Consider the following 19,692-nt stretch of genomic DNA (forward strand, 5'->3'; position numbering starts at 1 on the left):
AGGAGACAGAGAAATCCACAAACTCCAAATTATGTGTAAGCGTGGCCAAGAGAAACTAAGACTAGCAAACCCTGAGCAGGAAGCTGCCAGAGTGTAGTGGGGATGAACAGAGAGGATAGAGGAAGCCTTTTGGTATCAAATGTTAGAAATCAACAAATAACCCATCCTGGGTGAAACCTATTTAGACAGAAGCTAAATATAGCTGGGCATAATTGCTGGAGAAGGTGGATAAAGGCATGAAAATTAATGAGTGGAACCCAGAAAAGGAAAATCTCAAAAGTACCCCCTTTTGAGAAGAGAGATGTCTTGGAAGAGAAGGGCTATGTGTCCCGGTGGCAGCAGCTAGTGGAAGATGCTAGGGTGGTGTCCAGGTTTGGCAATAGAAGAACAGATTCTGGAATCCAATTAGGTTCTGAGGGCCAGAAGAAACGAGGCTACGCAGAGAGCCCTACTGTCAAAAAACAGTCCATCACGGCAGCGACAAGGGAGAAAGCAGAAAAACCTGAGATCCCACCTGTCCCTATAGCCGACCCCCACACCGCACCTGTATAGGAACCTCCTGCAAACAGCTGGTCCCAGGCAGCGTGAGCCCCTCAGATTTGCTAGTGACAAAAGAATAAACACACTTCCAGTTTCAGCTATGGCATTTTAAAAGCTCAGAAATTATCACTCGTTTTTACAAGAAAAAGCTGAACAAACTGAAAACTAATGACTTAGCTCGGATCTACCAGAGAACTGCGATTGCAGTGGAAGCTGCCCCCCTTCAGAAACCTGGAGAAACAGGGACCCAGAGACTCAGAACTGAGATCTTCTTGCTCCGAACAGAAGCTGCTAGAGCTATAAACTGTTAGAAACGCATAAACGGTCGTTTCAATGAACTGTTAAATGTGGTCTGGCTTGAGAATGAGAAAGCCTTGGGGGCCTCCGTCTTACGAGACTCCTACTTTTTGTAGTTTTTACCTCTAGTAACCCCACCAGGCTCACACAGTCAAGATCCAAGAGGTAGCCCCTCAGGACTCTGGGGAGAGGAAGGATGAAGAAAGACCTTTGCAAAATACACCCAAAGCACTGTCGGTAACAAAGGCTTATCCTCCAGAGGAAACTATATCACCAGAGCTTAACCCCACCCAGGGAAAGGGCATTCTCTGCCTTCATTCCCCTCCACTGTTTCAGCTGAGCAACGGGTGTGAGGGTGGGTAGCTAAGAAACAGTTTGACCATGACCTTGAGAAGGTCAAGGTTAACAGACATGCTGCTAAGTCCCTCTTTTTGACCCCATGGACCGTAGCCTGCCAGGCTCCTCTGTCCATGGGATTCTCCAAGCAAGAATACTGGCGTGGTTGCCATTACCTTTTCCAGAGGATCTTCCCGACCCGGGGACTGAACTCCTGTCTCTTACGTCTCCTGCGCTGGCAGGCAGGTTTTTACCACCAGCGCCACCTGGGCTCACTACAAGAATGAGGTGTGATCACAGATTATAGCACGCTTCTCGCATCTACACCTTACCTCCACACCATCAGGACACCAGTGTAATAATGGATATCAACTAAAAGAGCTACAAGACGCACTCTCAGCAGGAGTTCTTAAAGACACCCAAAGACAACAGGGAAACAATAACCAGGACATTGAGAAATGTGAAGCCTTTGGCAGGCACAGCAATAATAAACATGAAGTGTGGACCTGTTCCCAGTCAGGGTAATATAAAACCTCACATGCAAAGTCATTTACCTCTGTTCTTATTAACTGACATATTATATCTAACTCTCAACAACAGACTGCATGGTATGCTGAAAGGACGAGAAAGCAGTCTGAAGAGACAAACCAAGAATCAAAGCCAGACTCAGATGTGACACAGATTTTAAAATTATCAGACAGAAAATTTAAAATAAATTTGATTACTATATTAAGGAATATAATGGGAAAAGGTAGAATATAAAGACTCAATGAAGATAAAAGTCTTACTTTTATATAGTGATAGAGATACACATAAGCTAGAGAAAGATAGACCATTATTACACTAATTAAAGAAAGTTGGAGTACCAATATTAATTTCAGAAAAGGCAGACTTCAGAACAAGAAAAATTATCACAGATAAAGAGAAGCATTACATAATAGTAATATTACCCATTCCCCAAGAAGGCATAATAATGAACCCTCTAAAGAAAAAAAATAACCTGATTATATCAGTTGATGTTGAAAGGTAATTGACAAAAATCCAATACTCACTCAAGATAAAAATTTTCATTAAATTGGAAACAGAGGAAGGTTTCCCAGGTGGTTCAGTGGCAAAAGAACCCACCTGCCCATGTAGGAAATGCAGGAGATGCAGGTTTGATCCCTGGATCGGGAAGATCTCCTGGAGGAGGAAATGGCAACCTATTCCAATAGCCTTGCCTGGAAAATTCCATGGGCAGAAGAGTCGGGTAGGCTACAGTCCACGGGGTTGCAAAGAGGTGGACATGATTGAGTGACCGAGCATGCACAGAAACAGAGGAACGTCCTCAACTTGATGAAGAACATCTATTAAAAATCCACAGCTAACATCATACTTAGCGGCGAGAAACTGGAAGGAAAGAATGTCCTTACAGCTTCTCTTGAACTTCATCTGAAAGTCCTTGCTAGTATAATTAGACAATAAAAGGAAATAAAGGTATACAGACTGGGAAGGAAGAAATAAATCTGTTCTTGTTTGCAGATGACATGATTGTATATGTAGAAAATCCCTCCAGAAAAATAGCAACAAAAAAACCCATGCAACTAATGAGTGAGTGTGGCAAGGTCAGAGGACACAAAGCTAATATACAGAAATCAACTGCTTGTCCTTATGCCAGCAATGAACATTTGGAATTTGATATTAAGAACACACCACTCAAATAATACCAAAATATCAAAAGAATTAGGTATAAATATAACAAAATATATATAGGAACCATACGGTGAAAACTATCAAGCTAATGAAAGAAGTAAAAGAAGATCTAAATAAGGGGGTGGTTCATGATCATGGACAGAAACCTCAGTATTGTTAAGATGTCAATTATTCCTGACTTACTGATTTTATAGATAAGTCTACTTGATTTATAGATTCTCTATGACGGAGCTATAGTAATTAAGCCAGGGATGTATCAGAGGATGTGCGTCTTCAGTCACATTTGACTCTTCGTGACCTCATGGCCTGTAGCCCGTCAAGCTCCTCTGTCCGTGGAATTTCCGAGGCAAGAATACTAGAGGGGGTGCCATTTCCTTCTCCAGGGGATCCTCCCGATGCAGGGATAGAACTTGTGTCTCTTAGGTCTGCTGCATCGGCAGGCAGGTTCTTTACCACTGAGCCCCCAGGGAGGCCAAATAAAGAGGAGACACCACACGCCAAAGAAGGAGAACGGAGTCCAGAAAGAGGCCCACACAGACACAGCCAGCTGATATCTGACAAATGAGCAGAGGCAACTTACTGAAGAAGGGACAGACTTCTCAACAAACAGGAGTATCTTTATGTAAAAAAGGAGCTTAGAGCTTACATCTTTCATGAAAAATTAATTCAAGATGAATTACAAACCTAAATGCAAAAGTGCAAAACTATAAAACCCCTAGAAGAAAACCTAGGAGGAAATTTAGATAATCTTGAGTTTGCTAGTGATTTTTTTAGATAAAACATCAAAAGCATAATCCAGGGGAAAAAATGGATAAATTGGTCTTTATTTTGCTCTGTGAAAGACACAGCCACAAACTTGGAGAAAATGTTGCAAAATATGTATCTGAAAAAAAAGTGTATCCAAAATAAGATTTCTAAAAACTCAGTAATAATAAAACAAACAACTCACCTTAAAAAAGAACAAAAGATCTGAAAACACACTGCATCAAAGAATATAGATAAAAAATATGTATATAAAAAGATGTTCAAATTCTTTATAATTAGAGAACTGAAGATGTAAACAACAAGATACTACACCATAATTTTTAGAATGCTAAAATTAAAAACAAGAAAATCCAACAGTAACAATTGCTGTCGAGAATGTGGAGCAACAAGAATTCTTTTTCATTGCTTTTGGGAAAGGAGGACTGCACAGCTATTTTGGAAAACAGTTTGGCAGTTTTTTACAATGTAAACAAACTTTTACCAAATGATCTCGCAATCATGTTGGTTTGAAAATATATGTTCACACAAAATCTGCACATGAATATATCAGCTTTTTTCACAATCATCAAAAAGTGGAAGCAACCATAACCACAATGGATTAAAAAAAAAAAGTTGTGGTGCATTCACACAATGAAATATTACTCAACTAGGAAAAGAAAACAAACCAAACCACAGAAAGGCATGGTAGAATCTTAAAAACATATTGCTAAGTAAAAGAAGTCAGGCTGACAAGGCTACATAGTCCATGCTTCCAATTAGAGGACATTTTACAAGGGCAAAACTATACCAGTAGTAAATTAGATGATCTTATTTACAAAACAGAAATACAGACACAGACACAGAGAACAGACATATGGACAGCAAGGGGGAAAAAGGAGGGTGGAGGGAGGCGGGAGAATTAGGAGATAGGGATTGCCATATAAACACTGTAGATAACTAATGAGCACCTACTGTATACCACAGGGAACTCTAGTCAGTACTCACGGTCACCTAGGTGGGAAGGAAATTCAAGAATGAGGGGATATATGGATACATATAGCTGACTCACTTTGCTGTACAGTAGAAGCTAACACAACAGTAGGCAACTCTACTGTAATAAAAATTAATTTTAAAAATATCAGCAGTTCAAGAGAAAGGGGGAAGGGTTAATGAAAGCACAGGGAATTTTTTAGGGCAGTGGAACTGTTCTGTATTATACTTAATGACAGATGTATGCCACTATGAACTTGCCAAAATCCATAGAATTTTACATCATCAAGAATGAACTTAATGCAAATTTTTAAAAATTCACTTAGGACAGAATGCAAAATATGACAATAATCTTACTATACTAAAATGCATTAAAAATTATTTAAGGAAGGGGGTGGAAAGAAAAGTTACCTGAGTGACTTTGGAAATGAAGAGAATTTATAAAACTGAGGGTAAAAACAGTTGCCCATAATCGTCATAGTCTCGTTGATACAGTTGTCTGTCAACAGTGGGAGGGAAGATTAACAATTCTGGTACTGTTACACATGCACCTTGAAATTAAACAATTAAGTCAATGAATGACAAGTCATGGGAGCCAGGACTCTCATTGCTGGAATGGAAGGCTACACACCAGCAAGAACCTAGAAGGGCCCATGAGGCAACGGGTAGGAATTGGAGACATCCGCAGAAACTCCTGTTCAACTCAGCATAGACAGGAGAGCTACATACACGGAAAGAGTCACAGATATGTGCATACCCAAGTTAGTACACACACACGTTTTCATTTTCTGTCATTTGAGAAGGACTAGGACAATCAATAAACGAGCACACTTGGTGTCAGGGTCTTGCTTTATTTTTATTTTTGAGGTTTTGATTTCTAATAGTAGTTTCCAATAGAAGGACCCACAGCTTGTAGAAATGGTAGGTTCTCAAAGGTGGGGCAGAAAATACCCAAGGCGAGCCTGGAGTAACTTATAATGCCAGAAAGTAAGCGTGCAGATAAGTAAATAAATAACCCACAATGATAGGGATATGCCAAAGGGCCACGGGAGCCAACGGAAAGAGCTGTCAACAGCGAAAAGTAGAACAATTGGGGCAATAAAATAAGGCAGAATTGAAATAATAATTAAAGTATAAAATAAATGACCATGAATCAATACTGACATAAGCAGGTATTTGAAGAAATAAATAAATGGGGATGAGGAGACAAATCTCCCATGCAGAAAAATTCCAAATAATTTGTGTAGCTACTTTGCTCTCCAGGGGCACAGTATGGAAAAGGGGAGAAAGAGTAACATTAAGTTACTCTTTTGTTAAAATGTAGAAACTTGAACACACTGCCTTGGCCAGATGACCAAGGCCAACATTAGCATGGAGAAGTCATGGGATGTGGTGTGATGGAAGCAAAATGTTACCACGTTGGTCTTCCTTCCTACACTCACAGCCCCATTACAATCATGAGGAAAATATCAGACAAATCCCAATTTGTCTACCAAATATCTGACCGATACTCTTCAAAACCATCCAGGTCAACAAAGGTAAGAAAAGTCTAAGAAACTGTCACAGCCGAGGCGAGCCAAAGGAGAATAACTACTGAATGGAATATGCTATTATAGATGCTACTATATATGAAACAGGAGAAGGCAATGGCACCCCACTCCAGTACTCTTGCCTGGAAAATCCCATGGATGGAGGAGCCTGGTAGGCTGCAGTCCATGGGGTCGCTATGAGTCAGACACAACTGAGCGACTTCACTTTCACTTTTCACTTTCACACATTGGAGAAGGAAAAGGCAACCCACTCCAGTGTTCTTGCCTGGAGAATCCCAGGGATGGGGGAGCCTGATGGGCTGCCGTCTATGGATGGGATCACACAGAGTTGGACAGGACTGAAGTGACTTAGCAGCATATATGAAACATAACTAATAAGGACCAACTATATAGCACAGGGAAATCTTCTCAATACTCTGTAATGATCTATATGGGAAAAGAATCTTAAAAAAAGTTGGATACAGGTATATGTATAACTGATTCATTTTGCTGTATAGCGGAAACTAACACAACATGGTAAATCAATTACAGTCTAATAAAAAATTTTAAAAATTAAAAAAATGAAATATGCTATCCTGGCTGGGATCCTGAAACAGAAAATGGACACTGGATTCAAAAAATAAAGAAACCTGAATAATGTATGGAATTTAGTTAATAGTAGTATTTTAGTGTTGGTTCAGTAATCATGATAAAGGTACCACATTAAAGTAATATGTTAATAATAGGGGAAATCTTGTGGTTATATAGGAACTCTCTCTACTATCTTCATAATTATTCTGCAAATCTAACACTGTTCTAAAAAAGTAAAGTTTATTTTTAAAAGAGGCAAGGATCAGAGCAGTAAAAAAAAAGGAAAGAAAAAACATAAGCACACCATTCATACCAATGAGCTGTCAGAAAATGAAGTTGAAAAGCAGCAAAGTTCCCGACATGTGAAAAAGTGGATTGAAGCGAAGTGAGAATCTCTCAGTTGTGTCTGACTCTTTGCAGCCCCATGGACTGTCCATGGGGTTCTCCAGGCCAGAACACTGGAGTGGGTAGCCTTTCAGGGGATCTTCCCAACCCAGGGATCGAACCCAAGTCTCCCATGTTGCAGGCGGATTCTTTACCAGCTGCGCCACAAGGGAAGCCCCCCTGCATATGAAAATGATACCAATATTCCAACATGAAAGAATTATTAATAAGGCAAATCCAAGAATGAAGACCACAAAGCAGGTTGAGGAGTCAAGGAAAATGGGGCTGGACAACAGGAGATAGTGAAACTATAGCTGGTAAAATTCAGTGAAGATACAGAAAAAAAGAGAAGAAGTCATTCTGAATCAACACGAGGAGTGCAAAAGACGACAGATACTACAGAAAACACAGAACATACAGTATGGAAGAGCAGCAAGCAAATAAAATGGCACAAAAATGGTAAAAGAAATAAAAAGATTATAAAAAAGAAAGAAAAATATAGCAATGGAGGACAGCAAAGAAAACAAAGCACACTCATTAAGTGAAATTTCTGAAGAAGAATATGAAAAATTATAATTTATTTCAATTTTCTTATGTTAAAAAACCTTAAATTGTATGTAGTTAAAAGGAATACCATAATACAGGTAAAATTAATTCAAGACAAGCAATGTCAAGATATATACTATTAAAATTATTAAATTTTAAAAAGAATTATTTGAGCAGTAAGATAAGATTAATTCCTTTCAAATGGGAAGAAAATTCAGCATCAGAGTTTTCCTCTTCACAGTAACATTTAATACCTGAGCAGAGTGACCTAACAACTACAGAACACGGTACCCATGAATGTGATTAAAAAGTTTCAGATAACCCTACAGCTTCTGGTAACCTGCAATACTAAAATAAACACGATTTATTGCTCTGCACCCTGCCAAGGAATACTCAAGAAGCAAAAAGTCTTGTTGACTTCAGACGCCTGCAAAAAATAAGTTGACAGCAGCGTTTTCTGGATTTGAAAGAGGTCATAAACAGACTTGGGTAAGTGACTCACCTATTTAGTTTATGGCCTACTTATCTGTAAGGAAAATACGTAACATAAAAACTAAGCAGTAATGGCTTCCGTTTTTCTAATAATAAAATCTAACTGTGACTCTTAACTTTCAACATACGGAAGTACAGCAACATCAGAAGGGTTCTATTTTTTTAGTGGAAGTATTGTTGATTTACAATGTTCTGTCATTTTCAGGAGTATAGTCTAATGATTCAGATATACATACATATACATGCGCTTTTTCCAGATTCCTTTCCCTTGTAGGTTATTACAAAATATTGATATATTAAATATCATTAGTGCCATATACTATATAGTAGGTTTTCCTTTATCGCCTACTTTATATATTCTAGGGTGTATATGTTAATCCCAAACTCTTAATTTGGCCCTCCCTCTAACTGTCCCCCTCAGTTTGTTTGTTTCCTATGTTTGTGGGTCTATTTCTGTTTTGTAAGTAAGCTTATTTGCATTGTATTTTTAGATTCACATATAAGTGATATTATATGATACTTGTCTTTCTCTGGTTTACTTCACTTAGGATGATAATCTCTATGTCCATCCATGTTGCTACAAATGGCATTATTGCATTCTTGTTTATGGCTGAGTAACAGTCCATTGTATATATGCAACACATCTTCTTTATCTGTTCATTTGTCCATGGGCCTTTAGGTTGCCTCCATAACCTGACTACTGTAAACAGTGCTGCTATGAACATAGGGGTGCGTGTATCTTTTTTTTAACTAGAGATTTTTCTGGATATACCCCAAGAGTGGAATTGCCAGGTCATACGGTAGTTCTGTGATTCATGGGGTCGCAAAGAGTCGGCCACGACTGAGCGACTGAACTGAACTGAACTGAACTGGTGGTAGTTCCATTCTTAGCTTTTTAAGGGACCTCCATACTATTCTTCACAGTGGCTGCACCAATTTACATTCCCTCCTACATTGTAGGAGGGTTTCTTTTTCTCCACACCCTCTCCAGTATTTATCATTTGTAGACTAAGTGTTCTTGCAAGTGCTTTGGCAAGATAAAGCAACTTTAGTTTTAAATTTGCATCAGTCCTAATGAGATGGATGAAACTGGAGCCCCTTATACAGAGTGAAGTAAGCCAGAAAGATAAAGAACATTACAGCATACTAACACATATATATGGAATTTAGAAAGATGGTAACGACAACCCTATATGCAAAACGGAAAAAGAGACACAGAAATACAGAACAGACTTTTGAACTCTGTGGGAGAATGTGAGGGTGGGATATTTCAAAAGAACAGCATGTACACTATTTATGGTGAAACAGGTCACCAGCCCAGGTGGGATGCATGAGACAAGTGATCGGGCCTGGTGCACTGGGAAGACCCAGAGGAATCGGGTGGAGAGGGAGGTGGGAGGGGGGATCGGGATGGGTAATACGTGTAAATCTATGGCTGATTCATATCAATGTATGACAAAAAATAAATAAATAAATAAAAATTAAAAAAAAAATAAATGTCATTGATTAAGTTCAACTTTGTTTGCAAGTTCAAATCTTTAGATTTGGCATCATCAAAATTGGGATTTTTTTTGCTCAGATTTAAAATTGAAATTATCTTCATCAAGATAAGAGTATATGACTTCGTTCTGAGTAAAAGTTTGATAATCTTCCTGGTTGTTTATCATCACAACCTTACCTTGGAAACTTGTGTCTGTCTGCTTTGTTGCTCAGTTGTTTCCGACTCTGCGACCCCATGGACTGTAGCCCACCAGGCTCCTCTGTCCATGAGATTCTCCAGGCAAGAATACTGGAGCGGGTTGGCAAGTATACTGGAGTGGGTTAGCATGCCCTCCTCCAGGGGATCTTCAGTTCAGGAAAAGAGCACCTTCTGCCTGTCATGATACTAAAATGGGAAAAGCTTTATGTAAAGAACATGAAATGTGAACCAAGCATGGACAGGAAGTTGTCAGTTCCATCTCGGGCCAAAGACTGGAGAAGAGATTGGGAGAGGTTTGTGCAGCAGACAAAGGGCATCATTATAAGGGGTGGGGCTAGGGTTTTGCATCAAAGTGGTTAAACTGGGTCTGTGTGCAGAGAAGCTCTGCATGCTGGCTGTACTTTTTGCTTTTCCCACATCTCGGCTGCAGCCAGGGCAAATAAATCATGCAGTCTCAAATATGTGTTTCTCCTACCTAGCCTATCTCACGCTATCCCTGCAAGTTTATTTTTGGGTTTCTGCAAAAATTGGCTGGGATCATCATAGCTTCTTTTACTGTGTCTTTCCCTAGCCTCTGCCTACTCCCTCACTACCTTCCTGTGGAGTTGAGCCCAAGACAATGTGGGTGCAGACCTGAGGATGAACTATCTATATTTACCATGTTTTCTCAGTATTTTTTTTAAAAGAATTCTGTGTATTCAAAAAGGTATTTTTAAAAGGATTAAATGCATTTTTAAAGACAAAAGCTTTTATGAGAAGATTTTTAAAGTCACTTTATTCAACTGGTGTACGCTGACTGTCCTGGACATATCATTAAGAGATAAAATTTAGAATGCTGCATTCACCAAAGTTCTGCCTAAATATTTTACATGGGGATTGATTTACCATCTTTAGTTGTAATAGCAGAGATATGGACAATTTGTAAAAATGAGTTTCAAAATTCTTGGGCCCGTCTTTGAATTATGGGCAAAATGAACATTTATAATTGTGTCCAGGAAGATCATTTATGCCATATATGCAGTGCACAGTGAATCAATTTGGTAAATGTGATAGCTTTTAATGTTGTCTTCATAATGCAAATTTTCAAAAACAATATCTGATATTTGTCTTAGGTACATAAGATCCTGAGGTTAAACACCACATGGAAGATAAGAATGATTGGTGAATTGGATTCATTTCCATTTAAAGAATTCTGAATTAATTAATGCATTGTCATCCCTGTATCAAACAGCTACCAAGACTCTTTTTTGAAAAGTGTACTGTTTCTTTCAAAAATGGCCTTAACCTCACATAGTTGAAACAAATAAGATGCTTTTAAAATTAAAAAATGCATTTCTTTTGTTTCTGGATATGACAGCATAGCTAGTATCAGACCAACACTCTCAAAGAGAACATTGATAAAAACTTGTGTAACATGCAAATGAAACAAGACAAAAGACATTAGAAACAAGATAAATCAGCCAGGAATTTGTTAAAACATAAGATCTAAGAGCATGTTATTTACAAAAGTCACACTAAAAATAAAAGATCAGAAAGACTACAAAAAAAAGGATAAAAAAATAAAAAATATTAACCAAAGGAAGGCTTGAAGAGCAATCTTCATATTTGGCAAAATTTAATTCAAGGCAAAATATAGAATTAGAGTTAAAAGGAAATATTATGTACTAGTAAAAGACATAATAGAACAAGAATTTTAGCCACCATAAACCTATACTTATAAAACAAAATAGTTTGAGAATATTTGCAGAAATTTAGAGAGAAAATGTTTTTCAATATTGTAGTCGAACATATTTATACATTAATGTCAGACTTGGAACTCATACAGACAAATGATAGATGAAAAATCAGAGCAATTAAATTAATATTCTAGGTATGATATATATGGAACTTTGAATCTAAAAAACAAAAGCAGGGAAACAAATTCTTTTTGATTACATGAGAAATATTTATAAAACTTGACTGCATATTAGGCCACAAAGGTAATTTCAATAAATTCCACAGACTTACCATTCTCATAATAAAATAAAATCAGAAGTCAATAATAAAAGGCAAGATTTTTAAAATTCACATATTTATGGAAACTAAATTTTGTATTGCGAAATTACCCTTGGACTAAAAAGGGAACAATGAAATGCCTGATATTAAACGGCAATAAAACATCCCATGTCCAAATTTATTTGACATAGCTAAGGCAACACAGAGAGATATTTATAGGTTTAAATACATTGCCCAGAAAATGAAAGAAGTTAAAAACCACAAACTAAAACTTCAACTCAAGAAGTTAGAAAAATAGCAACAATGGAAATACAAAGAAACATCATTGAAAGATATAATAAAGATAAAGATGAGAAAAGAACAGAATCATATTTTTTTAGTTTTTTTTAATTTTTTTTATTTTTTTATTTTTATTTATTTATTTATTTTTTTCCAGTGGGTTTGTCATACAATGATATGAATCAGCCATGGATTTACATGTATTCCCAATCCCGATCATATAGAAAGTACTAACAAAATTAAAAGGTGTTTTTTTAATAAGATTAATGAGACATGGCAAAAGTGATCAGCAATACTGGAGCATATGTAAATAAAGAAAACTGAAATAACCACAGAAAAAAATATTTCAGATAGCAAAACAGAATGTGTGAAAAATTGTATATTAATAATATAAAAAATTAATAATAAAAAGCTAGACTCAATTCTTTTAAAAGCATTAAAAAGTAAAAACTGGAACAGAAAATACAAGTCATTTCATTCATTCAATAAACTGTTGCTCAGTCACTGAGTTGTGTTCAACTCTTTCAAACCCATGGACCGCAGCACGCCAGGCCTCCCTGTCCTTCACCACCGCCCAGGTTGCTCAAACTCACGTCCACTGAGCCGGTGATGCCGTGCAACCATCTCGTCCTCTGTCGTCCCCTCCTCCTCCCACCTTCAATCTTTCCCACCATCAGGGTCTATTCCAGTGAGGCGGCTCTTTGTATCAGGGGGCCAAAGTATCGTAGCTTCCGCATCAGTCCTTCCAATGAATATTCAGGACTGATTTCCTTTAGGATGGACTGGTTGGATCTCCTTGCGGCCCAAGGGACTCTCAAGGGTCTCCTCCGACACCACAGTTCAAAAGCACCAATTCTTCAGTGCTCAGCCTTGATAGTCCAGCTCTCACATCCGTACATGACTGTCGGGAAAATCTCAGCTTTGACTCGATGGGCCTTTGTCAGCAAAGTGAGGTCTCTGGTTTTTAACATGCTGTCCAGGTTTGTCATAACTTTCCTTCCAAGGAGCAAGTGTCTTTTAATTTCATGGCTGCAGTCACCATCTACAGTGATTTTGGAGCCCAAAAAAATAAACTCTGCCACTGTTTCCATTATTTCCCCATCTATTTGCCATGACGTGATGGAACTGTATGCCATGGTCTTTGTTGTTGTTGTTGTTTTCTTTTTTCCCCATTTATTTTTTATTAGTTGGAGGCTAATTACTTTACTATATTGTAGTGGTTTTTGTCATACATTGACATGAATCAGCAAAACAGAAAAAGAGACACAGATGTACAGAACAGACTTTTGGTCTTTGTTTTTTAAATGTTGAGTTTTAAGCCAGGTTTTTCACTCTCCTCTTTTATCTTCATCAAGAGGCTCTTTAGCTCTTCACTTTCTGCCATTAGACTGGTATCATCTGCATATCTGAGGTTGTTGATATTTCTCCCAGCAATCTTCATTCCAGCTTGTAATTCATTCAGCCCAGCATTTCTCACGATGTACTCTGCATTTAAGTTAAATAAGCAGGGTGATGATTTACAGCCTTGACGGACTCCTTTTTCTGTTTAGAACCAGTCTGGTGTTCCATGTCCAGTTCTAACTGCTGCTTCCTGACCTGCATACAGGTTTCTCAGGAGGCAGTTAAGGTGGTCTGGTATTCCAATCTCTTAGAATTTTCCACAGTTTGTTGTGATCCACACAGTCAAAGGCTTTTGAGCAGTCAAAGAAGCAGAAGTAGATATTTTTCAGTCAATAAATGTGAGACTCAAAAAGTTCTAAATAAAATGCAAACTAAATAAATTTAAAACTATATGAAAAATAATTAATAATGATCAGGTAAGACTTATCCTGGAGGTAAGAGAATGGTTCACCTTCAGGGTATCCATCAGTGTGATTCTCCACATTAACAGATTAAAAGAGAAAACTATGAATATTTAGAAAAAATATTTGATAAAATTCAACATCTATTTATGATTAATAAACTCAAAACTCTCATCTACTCAGTAACATTTGTTAAGCAAACCAAAAATTTAGAGGGAATCCAATAGCTCATGGGCCAGTTTCAAATTCATTCCCCTATAATGGACAAGACAAGGATGGCCATTATCATCCCCTTTGCTTAGGTTGCAACTGATCCTGTGAATGAAAACTAAGCAGTCTAAGAATTGAAGAATTAGAGATAAAAGCAATATTGACTGGAGACTATCGTGATGCTGCAGCTAGAAATCCAAACCAAAATTTTAAAGTACCATAGATAATAATAGAGTATAGTTAGTTGATGGATACAAGATCATCTTAGAAAAAGCTCTCTACCTTCTAGATAACCAAATGGAAGTTAAAAATAAAAATAAAAAACCAGTCCTGATAAAAATAAAGATGATTAAATAACCAGAATAAGAAAATTATATAAATAATCTAAGGAGAAAACATTTAAAAACTGATAAACTATAGAAAATGATCTAAATGAGAATATACTCCATGCTATTGGATGGGAAAACATCATATTATAATAATGTCAATTTAAAATAATATGAATACACAGTCATTTTATTCATAATAGTAAAAACTGAAAACAGCTCAGGTAGCCACCATCTTTTTAACTGAAATATATTTGACTTATGACATCATATTAGTTTAATGTATACAATGTGATTCAATATTTATATTTATTGTGAAATGGTCACCACAATAAATCTAGCTAATATCCTTCACCTACACAATTACAATTTTTTGTGTGTATTCAGAATTCTTTTTTATTCTAATTTTGATAAAATAAAATATTGCCATACATTGACATGAATCAGCCAGGCATAGAACACATGTACAACACATGTATTCAGAATTTTTAAGATCATTTTGATGCAGGTCTGGGGCTGCACAGGTTAGGTATGCGCATTTGCAATGCCTGTAACCTGCATTTCACTATAATATGTACATTTTACTTAAAAATATAAGTAACCTTATATTTATATAATTCTGATTAATGATATGCACATTGAAGTTCCTATTGGTGAAAATATACTGATGTCTGTAAAAACTTTGAAGTGCATTAAAAAATAAGACTGAATAAACAAATAAATAATAAAATAAAATGAATGAAATGTAATCCATATAAAAATTTATTGGATATTTTAAAGAATTTGATAAACTAAACTGTAAAAGAAGGAATAGGAACAGCTAAGTCAACTTTGAAGGAGAAAGTAAGCTTGTCCTACCACACATTAAGATTTTGAGGCCAAAATTATAAAAGCAGTATAGTATTGGTTCAAGAACAACAACAACAAAAAATGACTAACAGAGCAAAATAGGAACTTAAGAAAATATTTATGTGTATAAGAAAACTTTATTACTAAAATGAAATCTAAAGCCAAATGCAAAACAAAAAAGAAGTATAGTGTAGAAAACACAGACTTACCCATGGAGAAAAGTAAAAATGGGTAGTTAGCTAACACCTTATCCAGACGGGTTCTCTGTATATTAAAGACAGAACTGTGAAAGCTAAAAGTTTTAACTTGACAGAGGATAATGTAGGGAATGGCTGTTGTGACCTGAAATAGAATTAAGGAAAATAACTTCATAATTAAAACCCTAAAATATGAATCATAGGGTAAAAAGAGATTAATTTGATTATATCAATATTTAGAACTTCTGTTTAATGACTATGGGCAAAGGTAACAGCCAATTGACAGACTAGAAAAAAAAATCAAGCCATTTCATTATCTACAACATACAAGGAATTTCGCTAAATGAACAAGAAAAAGACAGGGACTCCAGCTATAAAACAAGGAAGAGAGGAAATTTATAATCAAGAGAACCTAAAAGGTTGGTTATCTCACTGTTGTGTTTTGATGGCAAGAATTTGAAGGGTATAATAAAGAATGGAAAAAATACGAATATCTATTTTAAAAATTAAAAAAAAATTCTCAGAAGTTGCGAGGATAGTTAATGGCAGAAAAGATCAGAGGACATAAAGAGGAATAAACTGTAGCTTTTCCCAAATTACAAGTGTGTGAATTGTGTGGAAAAGAAATACAAGATGCATTACAGTAACTTTCATTCATAGCACATTTAATAAACATTAAGGAAGAGCTCCTACATGCCATGTACAAGGGACATAATTATATGTTGGCTGTCAGATTGGTGTTTATAAGGTTTTATGATATAAGGAAAAATAGAAATGGATTCTTAGGATTCTCTGCCATCAAATCATAGTTTTAACTTCAAAAGTTAAAAATATTTTTAAATTTATTGTTTCACTATTTCCTTTTTTCTCCTGATCTTAAGATCAACACACTGATTTCTTTGTACATTTGTGTGTATTTGCACATAACTTCTACATGGTAAATAAGAACTCTGTAAGAGTCTTGAGGTATTTCTTAAGCTGGATTTTAAATTATCAATAACATCTTTAACACTAATACTTAAATGATATATTTATTAAATAGATATAAAAACATCTGCATATGTATGCACTTGTACAGCATAGCAAACCTACACAATGCATTAAAAAGCAGAGACATCACTTTGCCGACAAAAGGTCCGAATAGTCAAAGCTATGGTTTTTCTGGTAATTGTGTACCAATGTGAGAGTTGAACCATAAGAAAGGCTGAGCAACAAAGAATTTATGGTTTTGAACTGTGGTGTTGGAGAAGACTCTTGAAAGTTTCTTGGACAGTAAGGAGATCAAACCTAAAGGAAATCCACCCTGAATATTCACTGGAAGGACAGATGCTGAAGCTGAAGCTCCAATACTCTGACGATCTGATGCGAAGAGCGGCCTCATTGGAAAAGACCCTGATGCTGGGAAAGACTGAAGGCAGGAGGAGAAGGGGGCGACAGAGGATGAGACGGTTGGATGGCACCATAGATTACATGACATGAGTTTGAGCAAACTCTGAGATGGTGAAGGACAGGGAAGCCTGGCGTGCTGTAGTTCATGAGTTTGCAAACAATCAGACATAACTTAGAGACTGAACAGCAACACCACCACCGCACTGTACCTTGAAGAGCGTAAATTGCTCCACTCAAAAGCATAGGAAGCTTTGATGACCATTTTTAAGTGTTTAACATTATTGTGAGTCCTGAACCTCAGGTATTTTCAACTTAGCTACAAAAAGAGAAGGTTTCTGATTTTATACTACACAAGCAGGCTTTTAAATACAAAATATCTCTCCACAGACATCCTTTAAGAATGTGTGTGCACTATTTATTTGCCTAACTTCTTCGCAAGGGTGACACCTGTGTTCGCTCAGGTTCTGCCCTGAACACAGTGCCACTGGACATCTTTGTCCAACTGGACAACTTTGATATCAGGAATATCTTTATTCTTTTGAAAAGTACTCATTATTATCAGGCAATTTTATATCATCATTTTGAAAACTTCTGACAGATGGCAGGAAACTTCTTTTAGCCAAATCAGTATATTTTGCCAGTTTTCTAGTTGGTGGAAATAGAGTGTTTAACTCTAAAAAGGTTACAATCTTTGGAAAACTTGGTATTGAAAACATGAAAAGTTACAAAGTAGGAACAAGTTTAGCACTTGAAACACATTGATGAAATCATAGAGGGGAAGTAAGATGGTAGTTGCCTGGTGCTGGAGGGAAAGAGAAAGGGGAGTTACTGTTTAGTGGCCAAAGGATCTCAGTTTTACATCTTTTCTCTAGATGAAAGAGTTCTGGAGACAGATGGTGGTGATGGTTGTACAACTTTATGGACATGTGTAATACTACTGACCTGTCCACTTAAAAGTAGTTAGGATGGCAAATTTTATGTGTATTTTATCACAATAAAAATGGGAAAAGAAAACCTCATTGATCTACAGTCTCAAGTAACCTTTGCCAGTAAGTAAGGATCTGCTTGTTGATTTTCAATGCTGTTATTAATATTAGTGCCCCAGCTATATTTGACATTTCAGGTTGCTATTTATATATTCTGCCATAAATAAATACATGTACATGTTTATATGTGTATATGTACCTGAATGGAATCATTGACTAGTACCAAAATAAAGTTTACAAGTGCCTTATATGTCATGAAACATTATGTAACCACTGAAAATGTTTACCTTTCAAAAGCTATAGACAAACATTACACAAAAAAAACTATGCTAATTACATTTAGTAATCCTCTAGTGGAAATTCCACTAGACTAAAAATTAATCACTGTTAATATTAAGTCGGTTCAAATGTTACAAATTCTAAGATAAAATATTTTTCCTGATGTAAAATAGAAAATTTTACATAGAAAACAGAAAATGGTATGATATTAAAGAAGAGAAAGAAAAGTAATAGTTGTATTAAATACATTCGGGGGAAATATCTGGAAAGCAAAACAAAAAAGAAATTACAATAATTATAGCTAATTTCTATCCATTAATTTCCAGAATTTCTATGTTTAAAGATAACAGCTTACAGTCACATCATTGATGGAGTAAATACCAATTTATTTTCTAACTCAATCTCAAGGAAAACTGCTCAAGAAAAAAAAGACCCCATTAAAACCAGCATCCTTTCTGCTTAGGGAAACACATGACAATGACCGCTCACTGACGGTTGTTCACTTCAAGCACGAAATGTTAATTTTCCGAAAGACAGAAATAGGTGTTTGTTAGCCATCTGTATGTCTTCTTTGGAGAAATGTCTGTTTAGTTCTTTGGCCCATTTTTTGATTGGGTCATTTATTTTTCTGGAATTGAGCTGCAGGAGTTGCTTGTATATTTTTGAGATTAATCCTTTGTCTGTTGCTTCGTTTGCTATTATTTTCTCCCATTCTGAGGGCTGTCTTTTCACCTTGCTTATAGTTTCCTTTGTTGTGCAAAAGCTTTTAAGTTTAATTAGGTCCCATTTGTTTATTTTTGCTTTTATTTCCAATATTCCGGGAGGTGGGTCATAGAGGATCCTGCTGTGATTCATGTCGGAGAGTGTTTTGCCTATGTTGTCCTCTAGGAGTTTTATCGTTTCTGTTCTTACATTTAGATGTTTAAGAATACATACAGATGGCTAACAAACACATGAAAAGATGCTCAACATCACTCATTATCAGAGAAATGCAAATCAAAACCACAACGAGGTACCATTACACGCCAGTCAGGATGGCTGCTATCCAAAAGTCTACAAGCAATAAATGCTGGAGAGGGTGTGGAGAAAAGGAAACCCTCTTACACTGTTGGTGGGAATGCAAACTAGTACAGCCCTTATGGAGAACAGTGTGGAGATTCCTTAAAAAGCTGGAAGTAGAACTGCCATATGACCCAGCAATCCCACTCCTGGGCATACACATCGAGGAAACCAGATTTGAAAGATACACGTGTACCCCAATGTTCATCGCAGCACTGTTGATAATAGCCAGGAAATGGAAGCAACCTAGATGTCCATCAGCAGATGAATGGATAAGGAAGCTGTGGTACATATACACTATGGAATATTACTCAGCCATTAAAAAGAATTCATTTGAATCAGTTCTAATGAGATGGATGAAACTGGAGCCCACTATACAGAGTGAAGTAAGCCAGAAAGATAAAGACCAATACAGTATACTAACACATATATATGGAATTTTAAAAGATGGTAACGATAACCCTATATGCAAAACAGAAAA

General features: G+C 36.5%; 1 long non-coding RNA gene across 1 annotated transcript in view; it reads right to left on the minus strand.

The window, feature by feature from the left end:
- The window catches only part of LOC122688100, a 159,635-nt gene extending 149,342 nt beyond the window's left edge, over positions 1–10,293 (minus strand). Inside the window, exon 1 of the long non-coding RNA XR_006339335.1 lies at positions 9,820–10,293. This is a non-coding gene — a long non-coding RNA (uncharacterized LOC122688100). The remainder of the gene's footprint in view (positions 1–9,819) is intronic.
- Between the last annotated feature and the right edge of the window lie 9,399 nt (positions 10,294–19,692).

The sequence above is a fragment of the Cervus elaphus genome, chromosome 32 (assembly GCF_910594005.1).
Source record: "Cervus elaphus chromosome 32, mCerEla1.1, whole genome shotgun sequence".
Classification (NCBI taxonomy): domain Eukaryota; kingdom Metazoa; phylum Chordata; class Mammalia; order Artiodactyla; family Cervidae; genus Cervus; species Cervus elaphus.